We start from the raw sequence: 20,487 nt of genomic DNA, 5'->3' as shown, positions 1-20,487 counted from the left end.
TTGTGTCAGGGTGATGTCAGACATTCCACCATAGTCTTTGGAATTTGGGTTGGCATCTCTGTCCAGAGCGACGCAGACTGCCAACCCAAGTGCCTTCAAAATAATCCATTAGCTTAGTTTGTTTGCATTTTGTTGGTAGAAAGGGACTTCTATTAGTAACTTACAGTGGTTGGCTACTTATGTGACAGGGATATAGGCTACTGCTATCATTGTGTTTGTATTTTAAATGCAAATTGGCTGCTTGTAGAATATTTTAGACTTCAGTGCAGACTTTTGGAGGTGCCTTGATATGCTTTGATGGAAATGACAGTAGCAGCCTTGTATGGCTGGTGAGGGTACATTTTAAAAATTATTTAAATCATGGCTTGCTCAAAGTCTATGGTTATTTTGTGGGGTAGTAGATACTTGTTTTATGTTCAATGTGGTTTAAAAGGTTGTAGTAGGTGTTGCTTTGTTTATTTGATAGTAGAGCATGTATAAAAGGCATTTTTGTATTTTGATATTGACTATTTATGGTGGGCATTGGGATGGTGGGCATGAGTCATGTGGTATGGATGGTTTTGCATCAGAAAATTACGCTAGGCTGGTTAGAGTCATTTTTTTTTACGCTAACCTGCCTAAAGTCAATTTTTGGTGCAAAACCCCCTTCTTCCTTACAGCCAGGCCCACCTGGCTAACGTAATTTTTTTACGCTAGCCTACCCTTTGCACCGGTTGCACCATTCCATAAATATGGTGCCTGGCTGGTGCTCAGAAATGTTGCAAGCCCGTGCTAAACTTTTTGGTGCAAAACTGCATTAGTGCAGTTTTGCACCTATGGTTTTAGGCCTTCACTTTTGTGGCATATCTAAGTCTGTTTAAATAAAAGGCCAAAGATAGATTTCAGCCAATCAGGCTGTAACTTCCTTTACAACACTCCTGTGAGAAGCTCTAGTCCTTCAGATTTTCCTAGGCACAAGTACTGGAGGATCAGTGAGAAAGAAAGGAAAAATTATAGGGATAACAGTGAGTTTCTCAGTATTGGAACTTTCATAGATTCACATGCTTGAATCAGAGTGGCAAGCAGCAGTGAAGCACATTGTATTTGGAATACACATTTTATAATTGTCGAAATCTATCAATTTGTTTGTGTAACAGAACTTTATATGTTACACATTCATTATTAACCCTATACCAACGTATGGCATTATAAAAGAGCACTCTTGAAGGAAACAGTAGGCAATTTGTGGAACACAAAATGGGATGGAGGGAAAAGAAAGAACATGATAGCTCACCATTACTAGAACAGATGTCTTAGCACTGCCTGCCCCACTGCCACGTCACCTTGAGGTGTTGCCTCTAAGAAGTAACTTTTTCTAAAAGTGTGTGTGTTCTTCCAGGTGGCTGCTCTGCAAATGCCCTGGATGGCAACGTTACTGTGAAAGCATCCAGTGTGGTCACCTCTGTCATACAAGTGATTACAGGGATGTTCCATATTCATGTATTAGGGCATGCTTGGGTCATGCTATGCACTGGAAGACACTGACTATTGCTTCCTTTTAACCTTGATGTGTTTGGTGAACAGGCACAACACTTGCTTTGGTGGTCTCATGGACTTGTATTCTGGCTGTTGTCCATAGAGTGACACCTACCAGGGCTGGGAATCACAAATCACATCATTTGGATGTTATTGTTTTTTAGAGGTTCCATACCGATACAACCACCACATACTATTCTCAGGGCCAAGATGAGTGTGGCGTTTACTATAATCCCTTTTTATCATCCTGTCAGCTTTTCCATCCTTCTTTCTTCTCTTGTAAATGTCCTGCAATCTCTACTCTTCTCATCTTTCTCTCTGTTGTAATCCAAACTCTCAGGTATTCCACCCTTTCTTTAAATTGTCCCTGATTTCTTACCCTGTTCCATAACCATTCCCTCCGCTATGTTTCTCTACCTACAGACTTGTTAGATGTCTTTCTGCGATAAAATGAGGCAGAAGCACATCTACTGACCACTGAGTAAAAACGATTCACAAACTATCACGGTTGGTCAACTACCCCATGTCTGCACCCATGCCTTCTCAAAATGCCCCCACACTTTGCAATATCAGTCTCTAGTCTCTATCTGAGACGGGGAATGTTTTGAAAACAATAAATTTTTTACTTCTAGTCTTTTTCAACAGGCACTTGGTTCATTTTCCTAGGAGATTTGTCCTGCAAGATCCTTTCCTCATTTTGTCCCCAGTTTACTGTTATACCACAGTGTACTTTATTTAAAAAATGCAAGTCCGTGGGGTCCAAGATCTTGAAAGCTGGCCATTACAAATTAAAAATCCAGTGTTTGGGGCCAGATCACAGTGCATTTGTGATCTTTGCAAGCAGATAAAGCCATAACCAACTTTATTGATGGACAAACATTACTGACGTGGGAGCTCCAGAAGCAAAAGGTAAACAAACCTCTACTCTCTGGCCTCAGATAGTGATCTGTATGTTTTAGCTATGATATCAGAATACTGTGGACCCAATGGAGCAATATTTTTTAAATCAATATTTATAACACAATAGGTTTGTCAACAATAATCTGACATACAACCATTTTATTCAGGCTCTACTGTCATGACTGGAGAATAACTGTTGCAGCAAGTGTTTACCACTTCTGGAACTGGCCACCAATAGCAACCCTGAATTATCCATAAAGTCTAATAATTCGGCTCTCCCTGAGGTGACATTGTTCTCCCAAATGGCAGCTTCAAGCACTTGAATATCTAAAATGCACTGTCTAAAACCTAATTTATGCCTTTGTCTGTCCATCTTATTGATTTAGTGTAAAGGTAGGGCAAGTAGGTTTCTTTCCAGGACAAGTAGATTTCTGTACAATTTCATCCCTTAGACAAGTAGATTTTGTAAACAATTTCACTCCCATGATAACTATATATAGCATTATAAAGCTGGTCCTTTTGTTATAGACATATAAAATTATGCAACTACCTCTATTTTGTATGCTTACATGTATGTTCCGTTTATATGTTTCACAAGGTTTTGCAGTTTTCTTTTCTGGTGGATGAAAAAAAGTTAGCTTCATTTTAAATGTTAATTTGGTGGTAGTTTCCAGAGGTTTCGGATTTTAGGTTTATTTTTACTCGCTATTTGGGTGAGTTCACACTTTGTAATAATTTATGTATACTCACTTTCTTATATTGTTTTGTTGGTTTGAGGTAGTCATTTTTTTCAGGTAGGTTAGCACTTTTTCTAGTCGTATTTGTGTCTTTGAGGAAGTCTATGTGAAGTGATAGAAGTTTGAGAGTTTTTTATCAATTGTTATTTTACATTTTTAGGTTTATTAACAAGTAAGTTTTAGTTTAATTATAAGTTTTACTTACTTGGTTAGGTAGTTGTTGAGATGCCTATATTTTTTCTTTAATGGCCTGGTGAGAGAATCTGGCAGACTTTTCTTGTCATGCAGCGTTTATTGTTGCTGAGGTATTTAGTTGTTTACATTAGTGTGCCTTTTATAGGGTTGATTTAATTGTCTGATTTTATTGGGTAAAGCTGTTTATACTTTTATTTTATTGGTGGGTTTAATTTGATTTTTTAAATCAGTTATGTCCTTGTCTGGTAAACACAAGTTTCAATTTTATTTTAATGTATTATATATACAGTAGTTTGATAGTTTTGAATGTAAATGTATATATAACATTATTTCCGTTGTTGTTTAAATGGTTTCAGTGAATGGTAATATTATTTTGGATTGCGTTAATAGGATTTAGGGTATATGATTTATTGGTCGAAGTGATTTTCTTGATGTAATATATTTATATTGAATTTAAACAACGTGTCTGAGATGTTGTAGGTTTATTTCCTTAATTTCCTTAACTGTTTTATGTATAAGGTGATTTTTGTTATATTTATTGATGATTATTTAATTATTTTGGTGATAATACTTTAGTCAATATTGTGTGAATCAATATCTTTGACATGTTATATGTTTATTTAAAGGTGCCAATATTTTTGTTTCTGATATTTCTGTTCTCAAGAAAGATTAAAATTGATATTTTTTAACAATAATATTTGTGTTCTCTATATTTGCGCTTTGACTAGTTAAGTATAGGAAGTCATTATTTTTGTTATCGATATTGCATGCTTCAACATTATGTCAGTGCTCCTCTGAGGGAAAGGAAAATGAAGCAGAATCTGGAAGAAATTTTTCAGTCAGCAAAATTCCATCCAGTTCTGAGAAACATGGTCATGGCAGTCATGATGATCATTCGCAAGCACATTCTGTACAGCCGAGCAACCACTGCAGGGTAGACCAACCCAGAGCAGGCATGTTTGGGGCAAGTGCCCTCTTGGAAGCCCCCATATAAGCGCTTCCCCAAATTCATCTGTTCAAAACAGACACTGGATGTAAAGTCGATACAGCAATCTTTTGCCAATTGACTACTTTCGGGTCTTTTTGGAGGCTGGCTTCCTTGACGAAATTGTGCAACAAACAAATCTGTGTGCAAAACAATTTCTGAAGGAGCATGGAGGCACTCTTGGGCTTCATTCTAGGGCACCTCGGGGGACTCCAGCCTTATGCTCAAAATGGGGATAGTGCACAAACCAAGCTTCCAGTCCTACTGGTCTACTCACGTGCTTTGGGTAACACCCATCTTCGCACAATACATAAGCAGAGATTTATTGCACCTGCAGTGTATGCTGTATTTTAATTATAATTCTGCTGCATTGCCCAGAACCATCCAGACCATGACAGGCTGTTGAAACTTCAGACTTTCGTAGAACATTTGTCTACCAGGTTTCCAGAGCTTTATATTCCTGGAAAGAATATAGCCATTGATGAGTCCTTGATTCTGTACAAAGGGCGGCTGCTGTTCAGGGAGTACACGCCGAGCAAAAAAAGACCTCATTATGACATCAAGGTGTACATGCTGTGTGACAGCTCCACTGGCTATGTATGCAGCTTAAGAAGGTATACAGGAAAGGAGTCCACTCTAAATTCTCTAGGTTGCCCTTCCATGCCAGAAATCATGGCAACAATGGAAGCTTGTCCAACCACTCCTTCAGGGAGGTTATAACCTTTATGTGGACAACTTCCATACAGGAATAGATCTGTTCAGTGACATGTACAAAGCTGGCACTGTGTCATGCAGTACAGTTCGATGTTTCCACAAAGGATTCCCGCTGGAGCTTATTTTTAGTAAGCTCCAAAAATCTCATTGTGTTGCATTCCAACAAACTGCTCTCAGTCAAATTCTCTGATATGTGGGATGCTCACTGCAATCAACGATGAGAGCACTTCCCCATCACAGTTTGAGGTCAGTTAGCCAAAGTTCACAAGACTGCCTGTATACTTAATTACAACAAATACGAGGGCAGAGTGGATAAGAATGACCAGGATCTTCAGCCATACGAGTCGTTAAAGTTGCACTGTAAGAAATTGTTTACCCACCTAATCCAGATGCGTTTGTTGTTTATCTGCAGATCATCATGGGAAGACCAATGTCGTTCTTTGACTTTCAGTTGACTGTCATTGAAAGTCTTACTGCTACAGAAGCAGCAGCTTCTGCTTCATCTGCTGTGAAGGATGTGGCAAGGCTGGATGATTGGCACCTTGCCGACTGCATTACTGCAACAGCAAGATAGGCTCGAGCATGTTGTTGTTGCAGAGGCTGCTCTGAGCAATTAAAGAGGCAGGAAATTAGTTGTTACTCTCCTCAGTGCCATCTCAGCCAGCCCTGTGTTTTCAAACTTGTTTTATGTTGTACCATACAAAAGTAAAGTATTGGTTAATTGACTGAGCTGGAGCTGCACTTATACCTTTCATTGGCTGTGCACGCATATATACCTTTCATGGGCCACTATTTCCCTAGAAAAGCAGCCTCACAAATTGTTTCCTCTACTTGAGGGCATGGATTTGCTCATAGCCTCCTCAACACCTTTAACCGCCAACATGGTAGGTGTTCTGTTCACTGTATGACAAGTGCATTACAGTCAACACACGCACACAATAGTGGACAAAACATAGGCCATGTTGTCACGGAGTACCTCATGTGGCAAAACCTAAAGCCTTTATCAGCTTTTGAAGTGTTCTTTAAGGAACTTAGGCAGTCTTCCAAAGCATATTTGCTTAGTTTCTAAGATAGATATGCTCACTCATTTCACGGAATGTAGTCCCTGCAACTTACATCATCAAACTGGAAGGAGTTAAGATTTAGCACAGCGAGTGTGCTAAAGGTGCATGAAAAGCACATTTTCTTGAGCTTCAGGTAGCTAACAATGTAGGGCATTAGTAAAGGTGTGCCAAGTACACAGGATTAGTCAAGACTTTAAAGGTAGGAAAAGCTTAGGCTTGGTGTGCTTTCACAGGGATGTCACATAGGATGAAGGAAGATAGTCAAGGTAATATATATAGATATGTTGTCATTTCATCTTCACCAGAGGAATCAATCACACCAGCGCCGCACTTACCCAATTACTCAACTACTCCCTCACTCAACTAAACAGAAGACCATAAAGAGTGCGGCAGGCAGGCTAAACTCTTGTCAAACTCCTGACACCCTCATTCAAAACCTTACACTACACTGCCCCAGCATTTCTCAAACCCACCTCAGATTTCAGAAACTTTCCAGATACCTTTGCTCAGCCAGACTCCTATTCGCATCCATTCGTGCATGGACTCCTACTGGCACACATTCCATGCATATGCAGCACCAGAACAGGCAATAGTGAATTTTCCCACCTGCCTCCGAAATGAGGAATGACCTTCCCCTACATATCTGTTCCTCCCATAAAACTGCTGCATTCTGCACACAGCTGAAGCCTTGGCTCCACCGATCAGCCCTGACTGCTCCTGTGTAGGCGGCAGGATAACCTCCTGGGTGATCGTGTGCTTTACAAACACTTAGAATGTCACAGAGCCCTCTACATCCAGTGCTACAAATATAGGTTCTATTTGTGTCCTGCTTCTCTTTCAGAAGAAAGTAGATATTCAGTTTGCCATATGACAAATACATTACAGTCACAGCACTGCACTGGACAGGACAAACCCCACATTCCCACTGACTACACTGTATGCCAAAAAGTAATGTCCTTCATAGTTTAGGACATGCTTTTTAGGGACCCTAATATGGTACTCCCCAGCATCTTTACCTTAGTTTCAAAGGCAGATTTTTTCTCTCATTTTGAGGAATCTAGTCATCCCTGCATCCTCAAACAACCCCCAACTCAAGTTCACAAACTGGAAGAAGTTGGATCTAGCACAGTGAGTGCACTAAAGGTGCATGAATGATATGTCTTCCTGAGCCTCATGTGGCTCTCACGGGAGCCAATAATAAAGGTTCATTACGCATGCATTCAGTAATGTTCAAAATGTCGACAGAGGTGGGTAATTGAGAGATAGTAAAAACATAATCAAACTTTTTTCATTTGACAATCGTCAACATGTCTGTACAAATGTTCCTGTAGTGTGTTTGTATGCAAGTTGGTTGACTCTGGATGAGAGGTGGTTTGATTGGGGATTTTGTCTTGAGGCATATTAATGTGATGGGCTCTTGAATGGTGGCATTATGTTGACGTGAGCGCACTGCTGTGTTGAATTGAGCCCATTACTGGTGGTATGAAAGTCTTGTGTGTAGTACATGAAATGCTGTCCCAATTGTGTGGCTGGGCACAGTGCCCCAACATTAAAGGATCAAAGCAACGTCAGTAAGAGTTCACTGCAAGGGCTCCCATTGACTCTGGTTTGATATGTTCCTGTCGCAGCCACTGGGACCACCCACACATGTGGGGCAGTGTTTTTATTGGGACAAGTAGGGGTAACGCTCGGTGGTATGAATTTTATGGATTCCTGCTGATTCCTGAAGCTTCCATCACAGAAATACAAGGAAAATGCATGATTTGAGTGAAAGTTTGTTGGGTAGAGAAACCGTATGGGATCCAAGCAAGGCACACCACCCCTGTATGCCCTGGGTGTTTGGTATTTACTTTTCAATGTGTATGACTGGTAGGTTTGCATGGGTGGTGGAGAGCATGGCCCCAAACACTGCAGCTACCCCTATTGCTGACCTCTCCACACAGTATTTTAGCGCCTATTGTGTGGTGGTCTCAAGCCCGACCCACCCCACCGCCCCACCCACACACACACACACAAGTGGGGTCCCGTCTTGTTTGGAGAAGTGTAGGAACTCAGGGTGGTAGGAAATGCGTGGTTACCTGCCTGTTCAAGAACTTTCTGTCACAGAAATGTGGGAAAAATATGTTGTCGCGTAGGCTCTCATTATCCAAATGAGACTTCTGGATTATTGGGCAGCAAGATCGTTCACGGTGTGGGGGACTAAGTCTGACCCACGGTGAAGGACCCTTGTTGCCCCAAATCCGGTTTTTGCTCCGCCTAACTAGCAGTGCCTCATCTCTCCCAAAGGGAAGAGACAATTGGGCAGCCGAGCGCATGACATCTTAGTGCTTCCCAGGGAAGTCGTCGTCACTCAGGTCACAACCAGTTCTCTCGTACATAGTGCGGTCTCACATATAAATGACAACAGCAGTTTAAGTTTTAAAGATGGGTTTAATAAAACAACTGCATTTTAGATAACAAAGCGTGAGCCGCAATAACCAGAACCATACAACACAGTAGGATTGAAATAGTAACAAGGAGAGTGAAACATAAGAATAAGGCTATCATATTGCAACTAAATTATGTTCTCTCTAAGTTATATTTTGGGCACAGCATGTGATGCTCTAAGCCTGCCTTTCAGGTTCCCCCGGGAGGGCATTAACCCTCATACCTGAGCAAAAGCCTGTGATCTGGATCAGTATCTGCAACAGGGCAGTCAGCATCTAGTTGTGGGTTCCTGGTCGGAATCTCCCCCTTACGTGTTCCAGGACTAGAAAGTGTTTTGATAACTAACACGCCGGTGTTCTAAGAAACGTCCCTACGTAAGGATGTGTACTTTCTACGAACCATAAAGACGAAACTTCTACCACATCTATCGGCAATGTACCAGACTGTATCCTTGACTGAAGCACAGAGCGAGCAAGAATGTATTGAGAACACAGTGCTGAAGTAAGCTAAACATTGTGAAGGAATGAAATAAAAACAAGACCGTGAAACTGGTTATTATAAAATAACAGTGCGAGGTTAAATAAAATGCATCTAGGGCAAAGTGCATAGAGGCCTAATACGTTAAGCAAACATGCAGAAAGCTACATTAAAATGGCTACACTGCACCCTCCCCTTGTCGGCAGAAAGTGGTTTAATCAGAAGCTAAAAATGCCCTACGCTAAAAGAAGATTAAAACCCTACCAAATTTCAACAAGTTAAGAGGACACCCAAGCATATTAATCCTCAATTTAAAAATGATCATGCAGCAAAATGCCGAATTCATATGACAATGTCAATTTAGAACAAATTCAGTTCAAACAGTGGTCATGGAAAGCAGGAGATTCTCCACTTCGGCAGATGACAAATCCGGAAGATCCACGCCAAAGACTATTAGGGAGCAGGTGTGTTCCAAAGCCCCAGTGTCAACCAAGGCGGCATCCCGTGCAGAGCCTGTGAACAAGTTAATATCAACTTCCTCCAGGAAGGGTATCTTGTAATCAGCTTCTCAAAGCAAACGCAGCCGCAGCGCACATGTCTGATAATGAGCCCTCATCGGGAACATCAACAGATCAGCATCAACCACTGGGGGGCGCTGCTGTGAGAGACAGACGTCTAGTGCATGTTCAAAAGAGCACCAATGGCACCGAAACACAGGCTGCACACAATCCAAAACTGGCCTGAATGACAAAGACCAGCCACACTCCAAATGTTCCAGGAGTGCTGCTCCAAAGTGCTGCATCATGCGTTCATGACACAGCTGCGTTGATGGGAGTGCCCACATTCGTCCTTGTTGCGGCGGGACACCCATTGCGGAAAAACAATAGCAACAGCAAAATGCCGGCTAATAAAGCCAAAGTTATCGGAAATCCCCGAAAAATGCTTCCGAAAATTGAATGAATAGCCGAAGGTATTAAAGCGAATATGGAAGAGAAGGTGTGAATGAAACCAACACCAACGGCTTTGAAAAAAGTTGCTAATCCAGCCATGCTGGACGCATTAAATATACGTCCCACGAGTTCACCAAAGTGGCTTGGAAAGCAGGGACTGTATTTCCGCTGATGACCTTGCCACCTGAAGTGCGCAGGTCTCGCGTGCAGATGTAAGGGCCACATGCTTTTGAAACAATAAAGCCTTCAGTCTACTTAACTTGTCGAAATTCACCTTGGAAGTAGCAATGTAAGGCCAAATATCCGCTACCTCCCTAATTTTAGTGGGGGGAAACAACACACTCCTGCAGCAAGTAACGACCTTACTGACAGAAACAACGTAAACTATTCCGGCCCGCATGCCACAACAGTCTTCACTATTGAGGAGGACGTAGCTGCCATTTGAAAGCACTTGGAATGTGCGTTTAATCAAGGGGACCGGAACTCCCTTCAAATAGCAAGCCAAGTTCGCTAACACATCATCGAATGGCTGACTGAAGTCTTGCATTCACTACCGCTAAGAAAGACTTCTTACATGCCATTGAGGCATTTGTACAAGAAGGGAAGCTCCCACACCTCATGGATGCAACTATCTCCCAACTTTTCGGATCTGCCTAACGGAACAAGTTTCAAACAAGAAGTGAATTGTCATGTAGAAATAGGCAGATTAATAACCCCATGTATTAACCACTCTGCAGAGGGAATCTCGGCCACGGTAAAAGGCAATCGTTCTAACTTTTCAATGTTGAGCATGACATAAGTCGCCGCCTTCTTAGCCATTAGTTGTTGTTGTCGCGTTAAATTTAAGGAATTTTTTTTTTCCCTGGCACTGATGTGCTGCCACGGAACGCGACCTGCCTTCAATGTCTGAAGCGTCCAACCCAACTGCATAATGGACCTGGTCTGACTCTGTCCATGATATAAAGAAGACATATCAGATCGTATAATGTCTATAGCAGAAGAAACAATGTTGTTAATTGTATGTATCCAGTCGGACAAGGTGTGAATTCCATTATCCACAACAACTAATGCCTTTTTCTAATTTTCCTGATCTATCTGCCTTAACCGGGCTGCAGCCTCTTGTTGGGAAAGTTTCCATATTTCATTGTATACTTCATACAAGAAATGCTTCCTACGTGGCGTCTTCGGGCCTGACAAAAAATCTTGTAAGTCAGTGTTATTAGACAGGAGAGTGAGATGTGTCTTAATTGCATCTAGCGAGGATGATTTTAACCATTGCTGGCACAATTTTCCTACACTATATGTAGTAATTATTTCAGCATGTTCTGGTGATATATAGCGAGGGTCTGACCTACTCGTCTGGAAACCCCCCGAGGAGGTGACAAAACGTTGATGACACCCATTGGTGTCTATGGGACACAATAACCACCCGCCTGGACGTGTCAATGAAGTGTTAAATGTACCATTCTGGACCCATTCTGTAAGCTCACTAAAAGTGGCATTTATGTATTCCTGCCAATTATTAATTTTTTCAGGGGCACGTATACTAGGCATGTTAAATTCTCTGATTGTGGCTAAGCCTAAAAAGCTAGTCTGTTGTACTGTTTCATTTAAAAAAATCATTTGAACGGGAATGAGACATGCTCTAAACAATGTTTCTCTACCTTTTGTTTGCCAATGTTTTGTTCCCCAAACACTTTTCCAATCAATATTTTTTGACCAATATTCATAACCTTCAATTCACACTCGGGAAACAAAGGAATCCGAATATAGGAATTTCGTGTTGGTCAACAACATTTGTTTATCTTTAGACGGAGTTAACCTAAAATAATATGTTTTAGCATTCATTGGATGATGCCCAGAAAAATACGTAAATTTATCAAAATAAGTTTTGGAACTCCCTTGCGGGGGAGTTGGGCAATGTTCCCATTGCGTATAGCCAAATATCGTTTTGGGACTACTTGCATTGTGTATGAAATGGTGCCCATAATAATTATAGCAAAACATGTCAGCATAATTGTCTTTAAACTGGTAAACATCTTCATTTTCATAGACAGTATAATATTGTAATTCTGTCATCATTGAATCAACTGTCTTCACATCCCAATCATCAGATACAATGCCTGGTATTACTATATCATTCATAGATAACTTTAGGACATACGGTATTTGAATTATCTCAGTGGGACCGTATATATCAAACATTACTTTATCCCACACAATCCCATCCGGAATTGGCACTGCAGAAATGTTAACAAAAGACAAGTCTCTACGAACCCTATGTGATGAAAAATGTGGGTTCAACACCTCCTCCACCTGTTCAACCGCTGATCTCTCAGGAAGAAAATGACCATGTATCAACAGAAAAAAGGTAATGACAAACCCAATCCAAAGAAAAAATGCCAGCATAGTCAATAAGAGCCACAGATAGTTCCAGGGAAAAACAAAATACGTATCTTTAAGCCAACGCATCAGCTTACGTGGACCTGACAGGTCAGTATTCGAAGAGGCAAACGAGTCCGATAGACCATCGTTGTTGTCGGCAAAGTAACCAGAGGCAGTTCGTGCAAAAGGCATTGCCGTATTCAATGGAGGAGTTGGTGTTTCTCGCGGTGGTACATTGTAGATAGCACCATCCGTCACGTCAGTAGTCATGGTGACTTGCTCATATGTTTCTAAGTTATTTGTTGTTACTGGAACTAATGCGAGATCATCATCCACCCTCCCCAGGCTCGGAGAGGCAACAGTGTTGGTATAGATAACTTGAAGCGGAACATCTTCCCCAGTAGTGAGAGGGATTCGGGAACTACTGGACGTTCCTCTTGGTCTGCTGTGTAGAATCGGCCACATGTTGTAACTTGACATTGTCAATAGAAACAACGTGATTTTCTTTGGCACCTGGCAACGGTGGTAGAATAACAGTTCTCGTTCCGTGTATCCCCAACACAGGGACTGGTGCTCGATAAGAAGGGCCAAATTATATTTTCACCGCAACCTTTTCACGCACAAGGTCCCCAACCCTGGGAATCCAGCCGGTAGGTGTTACTGGCACATCCTTGATTCCTGTGGAGGCGGCACTTTTAGAAGAGTTATCTTCACGGAACTGCTGTAATTCCTGTAAAACAGTGACACGATCATTTATGTCAAAAGGCGTTTCCGCCACCTCCACACCAGGACCATCAAATTCCAGAACAAACATTTGTGTTCCGAACAGGCACTCATATGAAGTACGACCCCCCAGGGACCTTCTAGGCAGGTTATTTAGTGCTCTCTGAACTCCATACAGGTGGGTTAGCCAACTACGACCCGTACCTAAGACACTGGCTGTTAAGGATTGCTTTAAATCGCGGTTTAATCACTCCACGACAGAATTTCCCTCAGGATGAAATAGAGACGAGTACTGGAGCTGGACCCCCAATGAAGCCATGGTGTCCCTGAATGCCCTTGAGGCAAAAGGAGGGCCTTGGTCCGAATGGAATGCTGCAACTGTATATGTATCGAAAAAGACTTGCAAATCTTTAATAACAGTCCGAGCGTCAGCCGAGCGTTGTGGCCACACCCACACAAATCTGGAGCAGGAATCAACAGCGACTAGTATATACTTATATGCACTATCAGGTGTCAATGGACCGCAATGATACAAGTACACACATTGTAATGGTCTTTTGGATATCAAGAGGGGTGTCTGCGGCGGGCGTTTAGCTGTTAATACTTTGATTTGTTGACAGATGTCACAACAAAGGACATACTGCTTAGTCTCTTTATAGAGACCAGGCCACCAGTAACGGGCCTGCAATAGCGAAATTGTAGCTGCCACGCCAGCATGTGCAGATGCCACTCCCTCATGCGCTGCTTTTATCAATTGTGGTCTTACATCTGTATTGGGGATGTCTCGTACGCCAACGCTGGGAATTTTAACTTCAGCGTTAAGCATACTTCCCATGAAGTATTGATATTTATTTGGAAATCCTTTTGGATAAGGTGTGCCATCAACCGTAGCTTTTATGGCAGCCATTATCTCTGTGTCTGGTTTGGAACTCGAATGAGTCACTGCAGCTACAGTGGCAACTGCCAATGCCGACTTTGCGGCTTCATCAGCCAAAGCATTCCCAGCAAAGTGTATTCCAACGCGCTGGTATCCAAGTGTATGCACAACATGGACTTTGGGTAGCGTCTCCTTCAGGTCTGCTACCTTCCCCCACAGTAGTCTGTGTTTTATGGTGTTGACTTTTGAATCTCTGAACCCATTCAAGCGCCAGTAATGTAGGTATTCATTAAAAGACTGGACGCAATAATACGAATCACAAACAATCAGTGTGAACTGCGTCGGATCTGTATGTTCTAGTGCCATTAGTAGAGCTTTTAGCTCAGCTAATTGTGCTGCACAATCCCCTGAGGTCTGTGTATAAGTATGTTGGGGGCAGAATTTCTCCCCCTCCATATAGCCGCTCACTAACGCACATGCAGCTGAATATTGGTGTTTTGTTCCAATCGCCGGTTGCGCAGAGCCATCGGTGTACATGACTACTTGATATTGATCAATAGGCAACGTGTCAGCGGGAACTGGATATTCAACTTCATGTTACAGAAATTCCTGAGTTTGTAACTTTGGGTCAAAAATGTAGTCTACATCAGTGGCTGTTAAAGACGTAGCCCATTGTATCCATCGCGGGTGAAGTGCTTTTGCGTTCAGAACGCTAGCTTTTGTAACAGCCTCGAGGGCCGGAATAGGGGAAACGACAATAATGCGTTTTCCCTGGGCAAGAGGTCTTTCTTTAATAACAGCCATCTGCACAGCAGTGAGAATTTTCTCTGTGGGTGCAAATCGTTGTTCAGCAGCCGAATACAAGTGTGACTTGTATCCAATCGGGACTGTCTCATCTTCATTAAATGTGACATAAGTAAACCCAATGGCCCCAGCTATCACCCTGATGATCGAATGCGTCTTATTGTCCCGTGTGTGTAAATGTTTTGCGGCTAGTAGATCTGCTTGTAACTCCCGAAGAGTATGTGTATGTTCAATTGTCCAGAATTTGCTTGAAAAATCAGGACGTATCAATTCATATAATGGTTTTATGCGTGTAGCATACTCAGCAATGTATGTTCTGCCAAATTTTAGAAAGCCCAACAATGATTGCAGTTTCTTAATCATATTTGGTGGTTGCAATTGTGCACACTTTTCTAAAAATTGTGGTGCTAGGCTCTAACGCTCATTCGACACCTCATATCCCAGGAATATGACGCTGAGGAAGGCAATTTTCGATTTTTTGAAGATAAATTTGTAGCCAATTTTGGCAAACCCTACAACAATGCGGGCTACTCGTCTTAAATGTTGGAGCAACTCGTCATCCGTGCGATATATATCATCCACACATGACAATGCTTCAGGGTGTAACTCGTGTAGAATAGCAGTCACACGAGCTGCAAACGGTCCTGGGCTGTTCTTATACCCTTGAGGCAAACTACAGACTTTGTTCTGGGAGCCTAGCGCGCTAAAGCTTGTTAAATCTCTGCTTTCAGGTGCTATATTCTGGCAGAAGAATCCGATCATGATATCCAAAGTCGTTTTATGTTTTTTCCGCACAATGTTGCTCATCAGTGCAGCGCTATGTGAATTTTGTATAGCATATGTACATATATGTTCGTTCAAATGTCTGTAGTCTAAGACTATTCTATATGAATGGTCCGGTTTAGCTACATGGAATAAGGGATTATTCATCGGTGAGACACAGGGTTCAATTACCCCCTGGTATTCTAATTGTGTAAGTATTTCTCTCACCGGTGCCCTTGCTTCATGTTTTATGGGATACTGCGGTTGTGGCTGAGGTTCACCTTTAATGGGAATTACATGATATGGAGAATCTCGGTCCCACCCTACGTGATTCCTATATAAGGCAGGTGCTTGTGCTAAAGCCCATTTGATGCAATAGGACTCTGCGAGTTCCTCTGGAACAAGGGGCGAGAAGGAAGGTTTAATAACCTCCTCCCCAACTGGGCAGGTGCGGACAAAATCAGGCGGCCAATCTTGTTCGGCCAGCAAGATGTCATATATCTTAACTACACGATCCCAAAAGATTGCGTGTATAGTGTGTTCAATGTCTCCGTCCAATTGTAAAGTCACTATATACACCCTATCGGGTTCGGAGACACACATATCTGCTGTTTCTACTTGTATGAAGTCATCAGTTGCTTTCACCTCCAGGTGCTCTAGAAGATTCCGGCGAACTATTGGGACCTCTGCCGCGCTGTCTAGCAGTGCTAGAGCCCATGTCTTGTTCTTCAAGAGAACCCTCTTCCTGAGCGGCATGTCTAACCAAGACCGCTGTCACTTATTTCTTTTTAAACTGTTGTTTTTGTTGTACTGGTTTCTCTTCATTCTTGACAGAAACCTGCAAAGAGCGTTGTGATTCCTGTCTCGGTTTCACATACTCTGTTCTCCGCTCTGACTGCCCACCTCTCTCATTTCTCTTTTCCAATGAGTCCTGAAAGGAAAGAGATTGGCGTGTATCAGTATATTGATATCTATCAGGCGTTTTTATATTATCTCTATTTCTGAGATTATACCTATTCTGCAGGGTCTCCGTAAGTGGAGATTCTCCCCTTTCTTTTTTAGGTGTTTGTTGTTTTTTCTCCCAGCGCTTCTTATTACCCTCAGGTTGTTTAGCATTTTCTTTATAAATTTTTCCCTGAAATTGAGGTTTTTGTGGTCTAGCCCCAGGCTATCACGACCGATACTGGAATATGTCTCTGCTATTATTTTAGGCAGTTCCCGCTCCTGATCTTGTTGCGGGACGTCACGAAGACGCATGCGCATGCACAAGTGCAACTGCTTCCCCTTTAAGATTGCTTAGGATTATTGAAGAAACCGTGGCAAAGTTGCCCATCAGTTGCATTCCTAAATCTAAGGCCGGGGCAGCCCCGTATTCATCCTGAATTTGTTTAAGTACTTCCGGTACGTTGGCCAATGTTGGTGTACCGTGTGCCGTTGAATAGAGCGCAGCAAACACCGTGCCCCATGTATTACAATGTTCCACTGTGGGAACCATCCCAAAGGGTAAACACATAGTTAGTATTTTATGTTTGTCCTGAGGTCCCGTATGGGGAAATACCGCCTCCAGCGTATTGATTTTCTGCGCCAGCCAAAATGGAGTCTCCTCCTGTTTTGCTGGGACTTTACCCATAATAGAGTGTACAGTCACCGGGTTTATACCTGGTGTTACTGCATGTGGTTGTGCTGGAGCAGCACGCGCTGGGTTTGTATTTAGTGTCTGCATCACAAATTGTACTAAGCGTCTATATGTAGCCGTTAAGTCTGTATATAAACGTCGAACTTCAGCCACCGCCATATTTGAAACCACAGGATGTGGTGTATATGTGGCCAATAAAGGCCAGGTAGGACCATCATTACTTAGTGGACCTAACCTTACTGGCAATAATGTATGGGGTAGGGCGCCATCAAGCCAATTATTATGTTCTTGATAAGATAGAGGTATCTCTAAGTATGCGTACACCCTGTACTGTCCAGGCGTGTTCGCAACTGTATATGTATGAAATGTATTTGTGTTCCCATCAACTGCTAGAAATGTGACCCAAGAGTAAAAAAGTTCTGTTCTATAGGCTGTGTGGGCGGCCCGCCACAAACGTGACTGGACCACCCTGGGCCGTAAGGCCATTTGCTGGCAAATGTGCTGTGAGCATTGTCTCACGTTAAGAGCTATTTGTATTACTTGGGGATTCGCCATTAGAAAAACACTGAGAATTCAGAGAAGGCACACCAAGACGGGGTCTATCCTTTTAAGGTTCAAGCTTGAACAATCATCCGCTGTAATTAGGATTACCTATAATGCGGTGGTGGAAATCCTCAGTGCCACGGACGTCTCCGCTAAAGGAACTGAGGGATCATTATATTATATGAGACCGAGATAAACCGGTGGACCCGAAAATTAGAGCCAGACCAAACATTGGCGGCGCCATGTCGCGTAGGCTCTCATTATCCTAATGAGACTACTGGATTTTTGGGCAGCAAGATCGTTCATGGTGTGGGGGACTAAGTCTGACCCACGGAGAAGGACCCTTGTTGCCCCAAATCCGGTTTTTGCTCCGGCTAGCTAGCAGTGCCTCATCTCTCCCAAAGGGAAGAGACAATTGGGCAGCCGAGCGCATGACATCTTAGTGCTTCCCAGGGAAGTTGTGGTCACTCAGGTCACAACCAGTTCTCTCGTACACAGTGCGGTCTCATATATAAATGTTATATAAATAAAAAAATATTTAATAAAACAACTGCATTTTAGATAACAAAGCGTGAGCCGCAATAACCAGAACCATACAACACAGTAGGATTGAAATAGTAACGAGGAGAGTGAAACATAAGAATAAGGCTATCATATTGCATCTAAATTATGTTCTCTCTAAGTTATATTTTGAGCACAGCATGTGATGTTCTAAGCCTGCCTTTCAGGTTCCCCCGGGAGGACATCAACCCTCATACCTGAGCAAAAGCCTGTGATCTGGATCAGCATTTGCAACAGGGCAGTCAGCATCTAGTTGTGGGTTCCTGGTCGGAATCTCCCTCTTACATGTACCAGGACTAGAAAGTGTTTCTATAACTAACACGCCGGTGTTCTAGGAAACGTCCCTACGTAAGGATGTGTACTTTCTACGAACCATAAAGACGAAACTTCTACCACGTCTATCTGCAATGTACCAGACTGTATCCTTGACTGAAGCACAGAGCGAGCAAGAATGTATAGTTTGAGAGCACAGTGCTGAAGTAAGCTAAACAGTGTGATAGAATGAAATAAAAACAAGACCGTGAAACTGGTTATTGTAAAATAACAGTGCGAGGTTAAATAAAATGCATCTAGGGCAAAGTGCACAGAGGCCTAATACGTTAAGCAAACGCGCAGAAAGCTACACTAAAAATGGCTACACTACAATGTGTTTTTAGCCAATGTATGAGGTTTGCAAGGGCTTCTGGGTAATAAAACCTGGGAGAACCACGCAAGTCACCCCACCTGAGATCACCCTAGGTGTCTATTTTTCACAGATGTGCAGGTTTGCTATGTTTCTCTACGTGCTGGCTGCGATAGGGACCAAATCCACAGCTACCCATACTGCAAATAAAGGGTCAGTTTCCAGTGGTAAAATGTGATGTGTCTATGCTTTGTTTTGGGCCCTTTTCTGTTGTAAAAACATGGTCTGCCCACACAAGTGAGGTAGCATTTGTATTGGAAGACATGTGGGAACGTAGCATAGTAGAACATTTGTTATTACCAATTTAATTTCTCTGCATTTGGGCCTTCCAAATGTAAGCCATTATGTAAGAAAGAAGACAGTGTGAAAAATGTCCTTTTAATCACGTTAGTAGGGGTACCCACACATTCAGAGATGTACAGATTACCACTACTCCTCACTGGTGACTCTTTCAGAAATACGTAGGTTTCCTTGATGCCCATTTTTCATTCAACATATTTTACCATATGAATTGCTCTGCTCGGTTGTGGGATTTGGGTAGCTGGGATTCTTGGACAACCTACAAATCCTATATGTACCCATAACCAGAAAGCTCTAGCGGGCATAAGGGTATATATTGCTTCTGTAATTTGCCCATTGTGACAAGAAGTTACAGGTGAAAACATTGTCACAAATGGCCGTCTTGTCCTACTCCTTTTCACTATTTCTTTATTTTAACAATTAGTTTCATTGAGGGATCAACACAAAGGACCCCTTGCTGAATTCAGAATTTACTTTACATAAATCGATGGCTTACCAGGATCACCCGTGGGTTTCGCACCGGTTTCCACCACAAACTGGAAGTAGGTTGAAAGTACAAAAAGTAGGAAAAAGTGGCTACCTCTTTGAAAAATGACAAAACTGCAGTAAAATAATGTTTTCTTTTTATTCAGCTCTGCAGGTTCCTGAAAGCTGGGGAAATGGTGACTGCAGCAGAGCAAACTTTTTGTTGATGCCATTGTAGGAAAGAAACCAGGCACTTTTTTGTGGAACACTTTTTCCTACTTTTCCTCCAAAAAACAAAATGTAGTTTTATTTTGGCTATTTTCTCGATCCTCTCCAAGGGATCCATCCATTCTGAGTACCTTTAGAATCCACAGGATGTTGAAAAAATAGGAAGCAAATTTGGCGTGTACACCTTATGTGGAAAAAAAGTAATGAAGGCTTAAGCGCAAAGTACCCCTAAAAGCCAAAAAAGGGCTCAGCACTGAGGTGAAAAAGCCTCAGCAGCTAAGAAGTTAAGAATGTAGATTCTTTAATTGGCCTTGAACTGATACTGCTGCTTTACTATTCTGCAATCAGATCATCATCAGCTAGTGAATGTTTTTTTTTCATATCTGAACTATCCATAAAGAATGAGCCCAGTGATTGACTATGTGAAGTCACTTTAGAATTTTGCAGATATTTGACTTTAACTTCCCACAGAACATGATAGTTTGATTACAGACTTTAGAATTCTGTCACACGTTTCCTGGCTGTCATTAAAATGACAATATATTGCTCTCGTGTTA

Source organism: Pleurodeles waltl, chromosome 3_1 (assembly GCF_031143425.1).
Source record: "Pleurodeles waltl isolate 20211129_DDA chromosome 3_1, aPleWal1.hap1.20221129, whole genome shotgun sequence".
In the NCBI taxonomy this organism is placed as follows: Eukaryota; Metazoa; Chordata; class Amphibia; order Caudata; family Salamandridae; genus Pleurodeles; species Pleurodeles waltl.
Note: the sequence above shows the minus strand (reverse complement) of the source record.